Source organism: Arachis ipaensis, chromosome B07, assembly GCF_000816755.2.
Source record: "Arachis ipaensis cultivar K30076 chromosome B07, Araip1.1, whole genome shotgun sequence".
Classification (NCBI taxonomy): Eukaryota; Viridiplantae; Streptophyta; class Magnoliopsida; order Fabales; family Fabaceae; genus Arachis; species Arachis ipaensis.
The window spans coordinates 33,640,595-33,645,771 of NC_029791.2; the positions used below are offsets into that span (position 1 = coordinate 33,640,595).

At 36.2% G+C, this 5,177-nt stretch overlaps 1 long non-coding RNA gene across 1 annotated transcript in view; it reads right to left on the reverse strand.

Annotated features, from left to right (window-relative positions):
- LOC110264555 overlaps window positions 1-5,177 on the reverse strand; it is a 14,434-nt gene that overhangs the window by 6,989 nt on the left and 2,268 nt on the right. The window contains exon 2 of the long non-coding RNA XR_002350730.1: window positions 200-214. This is a non-coding gene — a long non-coding RNA (uncharacterized LOC110264555). The remainder of the gene's footprint in view (window positions 1-199; window positions 215-5,177) is intronic.

Here is a 5,177-nt window from a genome sequence, read left to right on the forward strand (position 1 = left end):
TTTTTTGTTCTTTCTATATACAAGAGCATCAATGCATAAGGTTTTACATTTGATCAATACATGAGTATGTACCCAATTCCCAATATTTTCAATAACAATACAAAATACCCTTTTATTCACCCAATGTCCCAAGGTTCCCACACTTGAATGATACTCACACACACTAGCCTAAGCTAATCAAAGATCCAAATTAAGGGACAATTATTGTTTTTCGCTTTAAGGCTTGTAATGTGCTAAAATAAAAATAAGTGGGTTAAGCGTAGGCTCAAATTTGGCTAACAAAGGAAGATAAAAGGTAAGACTATTTGGGTAGGTGAGCTAATAAAATGATGGCCTCAATCATATAAATGCATGAATACACAAAATAATGGACATAAAGAATCAAACAAATCAAAGATTACAATCATAGAAAGAGAATAATGCACACAAGAAAGAAAAATAAGTGGTTATAAGATGTAACCACATCATTAGGCTCAAATCTCACAAGCTTGTGTTCTTAGCTCAAAACATGTTCCACAGTATATATAATTCAAGCAAGTTCTATGAAAAGTTTTCACTCAAATCAATTGACATGCCCTATAGATAGAAATCTTGAAAAATTCTCATTATTTTGACTAAGCTTATTGTGTATACATATGCAAAAAATAAGAAAATGAAAGTAAGAATCCTAAGAACCTAAAATTAAATGCAAAAGTGGCTTTTGAGTATGGTTGAGGGTTATGTTGAGGGTACGGCTCATAGGCATATGGTGGTGGTTCTTGAAAGTCACAAGGGAGTTCACCATAGCCATTAGATTGATATGCATCAAAGAATGGCTCTTCTTCATAGTGTATTGGTGGAGGTTGTTGCCATGAAGATTGATCATGTGCATGTGGCTCTTCCCACCTTTGGTTATCCCATTCTTGATACACATCTTCATTGTAGCCCCCATTACCTACAACATAGTTGTAATCACACTCATAGCCAAAGTGAGAATTCATGATAGCAAGAGAAAATAAAAATAAAATCAAATAAGAAGCAAGAAAATTAAATCCTAAAAACTAGTAAGAACTAACAAAGAAGCAAAAGGCAAATATATTCACAATATTCACATATATACAATAACCAATAACATAACACCATTGCAATTCCCCGGCAACGGCGCCATTTTGACGAATGGATTTTTGACGGTTTAGAATTTCACAAATGAATTCTCGTTGCAAGTATAGTTCCTAAACCAAACAATAATCCTTTCATACAAAAGATTGTTTGTCACAAGTAACAAACCCCTAAAATTAATAACCGAAGTATTCAAACCTCGGGTCGTTCTCCCTAGGAATTGTAATGAAGTGTCTTGTTATTGGTTATGAGTTATTTTGGGGTTTTGGATAAGAAGCATGAAAAGTAAATGGCAATGAAAATAAACTAACAACTTATAAAAGGCTCTTGGTAAGGTGTGAGAACTAGAAGTCCTATCCTAGTTATCTTTCTCAATTGTGATGAGAATTGCTCATTGCTACCACTTAGTTAACCCTTACTAATTAAAGGAAAGTCCTAGCCAACTCCCAAGGAAAGACTAGCTTTAGTGCACTCCAAACCAATTAGCAATCTCTCCAATTATCAATCAACAAAGGAATTAGATAACTCAAGTGTCACTAATTACTCTACCTAGGCCAAGAGGAACAAAATCTACACTAAAACTAAAAGAGACATTTCAACAAACACATAAAGTGTAAGAGGAGTAAACATTATTAAATGCAAGAATTAAAGGAATCTACAACTACAAAAACAAGAGATCAACAATAGAAAAGCAAAGAAGGCACATTTATTATGAATTACCTCTTATTGAATTGAAAGAAAATAGAAGGAGCAAAAGTAGATCTACAACAAAACATAAGAACAACATAAAGGAAATTACAACAAAAGAATAGAAGAAGATTGAATGTAACAACAAGGAATTGAAAGGTAGAAGGAGATGAAAGCATGAATTAAAATCTAGATCTAAGGTTATTGAACTAAACCTAATCCTAATTCTAGAGAGAAGTGAGAGCTTCTCTCTCTAGAAACTAACTCTCACTACTAAACTAAGCTAAAACTAAACTAATGGTCACTAACTTCTAAAGTATGAAAAGTATGAAAAGTATCTTCATTTCTAATAAAATGATGGCCTCAATCATATAAATGCATGAATACACAAAATAATGGACATAAAGAATCAAACAAATCAAGGATTACAATCATAGAAAGAGAATAGTGCACACAAGAAGGAAAAATAAGTGGTTATAAGATGTAACCACACCGTTAGGCTCAAATCTCACAAGCTTGTGTTCTTAGCTTAAAACATGTTCCACAATATATATAATTCAAGCAAGTTCTATGAAAAGTTTTCACTCAAATCAATTGACATGCCCTATAGATAGAAATCTTGAAAAATTCTCATTATTTTGACTAAGCTTATTGTGTATACATATGCAAAAAATAAGAAAATGAAAGTAAGAATCCTAAGAACCTAAAATTAAATGCAAAAGTGTTGGGATTAGAAATTTGTCACCCAAAATCGCCGACCGGTCGGACGACCTCCCCATTAGCAATGTATAGTAAACAAAGTCAATACTCCAACACTTATGATGAAAAGAGAGAAAATAAAATGAAAACTAAACTAAAACTAACTAATCAACTAACTAACTAACTAATTAACTAACTAACTAACTAACAACCAACTAAAATAAATGGTTATCGATGGTGTTTGGAAGTGTTGGATGAGGGGTAGGAGGAGGGAAGAAGAAAGGAAAAAGGGAGAAATGGAAGGAGGAGAAGAAAAGAAATGGATGGAAGAAAGGGCATCCACGCGCACGCACGCATGGCACGCGCGCGTCGTTGGCTTATTTCGAGAGTGGCGCGTATGCGTCATGTGCGCGTACGCGCGAGTTGGTTTGTGCGAAAGGCACAATGTTGGCGCGGCGCAGGCACAACTCTCTGGAAAATGTATGGAGGTTGGAACTTCTCAATCCACGCGTACGCAGGCATGGCGCGCGCGCGTGGATGGTCGGAAATGCTGTAAGTGCGCGTACGCACCATGTACGCGTACGCGTGGATGGTGCTCTGTTTTTGAAAATTTTTTTTTCTATGTTTTTGCACCAATCCAAGCATTCCAAACCTCCAAACAGCTACCAAAACACCATAAAACCTTATTTAACATACTTAAACTACCAAACATACTCAACTAACTAAACAAAACATGAAATTAAGCTAATTCTACCAATATATACAAAAGAGAAAATGAAAGGATTTTACCATGGTGGGTTGTCTCCCACCTAGCACTTTTGTTTATTGTCCTTAAGTTGGACTTATGGGGAGCTCCTCATCAAGGTGGCTTGTGCTTGTATTCATCTTGGAACTCCCACCAATGCTTGGTTCTCCATTGTGCCCCAAGATTCTTCATGGATTGAGCCAAGTCTTGATGGAGTTCTTCACAAGCTTGGGGCTCCCAAAGTTGATCCTCTTCTTGTAATCCGGGATCTCACACTTTGTTTTCACACCCGTCTTGAGGTTGATCATCATTATAAGTCCAACCGGGTGGTGAACAAGATGAATTCTCTATATAGTGGCCAACAATCCTCCTAGACCCATCTAATTGAGCACTATTCCAACCTTTATATCTCATGTTTGATGCATCAACCATAATGAGCCTTGATTTGCAACGCCAACCACAAAACCTTTTTCGTTTACGCTTCATCCCACAAAGCTCCCTAAGTTGGCCATCCGTTTCAAGCAAACCATATTCAAGTGGGATAATAAAGCTAATAGAAATAAATTTCACCCACTCAAATGAAGGAGTAGATGGCAACCTAGGCAAAGACAACTCCAAGAGTTTTGATAAAGCGTATTCAATTCCCATCCTCCTTTTTCTAAGGATTTCCACCTCTTCACAAGACTTCTCAATTATAAGCCTTTGTTCAACAATTTTATATAAACCTTTCCTCCTACTCAAGTCATAAATGGGAGGGTAAGAAAAATTTACCTCCACATTGCTTTCCATCTTGTTGGGAGAAGGTTCTTCATGCTCAAAGGATTCTCTTGTGGTTGAAAATTTTCATATATTTGTGGTTGAAAATTTTCATACAATTGAGGTGGTTCATCTTGGTAATAACATGGAGGGGGTGGCTCTTGGAAGTGGTGATGTTGAGATGGTGGTGGCTCTATATGTGGTTCATATGGCTCATACGGTTGTTGTAATGGTAGATACGAATGAGGGTCATATGAAGGTGGTTGGTGAAAAGTGGCTTTTGAGTATGGTTGAGGGTTATGTTGAGGGTACGGCTCATAGGCATATGGCGGTGGTTCTTGAAAGTCACAAGGGAGTTCACCATAGCCATTAGATTGATATGCATCAAAGAATGGCTCTTCTTCATAGTGTATTGGTGGAGGTTGTTGCCATGAAGATTGATCATGTGCATGTGGCTCTTCCCACCTTTGGTTATCCCATTCTTGATACACATCTTCATTGTAGCCCCCATTACCTACAACATAGTTGTAATCACACTCATAGCCAAAGTGAGAATTCATGATAGCAAGAGAAAATAAAAATAAAATCAAATAAGAAGCAAGAAAATTAAATCCTAAAAACTAGTAAGAACTAACAAAGAAGCAAAAGGCAAATATATTCATAATATTCACATATATACAATAACCAATAACATAACACCATTGCAATTCCCCGGCAACGGCGCCATTTTGACGAATGGATTTTTGATGGTATAGAATTTCACAAATGAATTCTCGTTGTAAAGTATAGCTTCTAAACCAACAATAATCCTTTCATACAAAAATTTGTTTGTCACAAGTAACAAACCCCTAAAATCTATAAACCGAAGTATTTAAACCTCGGGTCGTCTCTCAAAGGACTTGCAGGGTAGTATTCTTGTTATTGGTTATGGACTTGTTTATTTTGGGGTTTTGGATGAGGAATGTGAATAGTAAATGGTAGGAAAAACTTTATTCACAAAATGGTCTTGGCAAGGTTTGGTTGTCAAGGGTCTTCATCACTATCACTAGCCACAAGTATGGTAGTTGCAAGGATTAATCCCACTTAGTCATCCTTAAATCGATTAACAAAGGAAAGTCAAATGAGTTATATCAATCCTAGTCCATAAGTCCTAACTCTCCACTAATTCAATTAGTGAGAACTAGAGTCAATG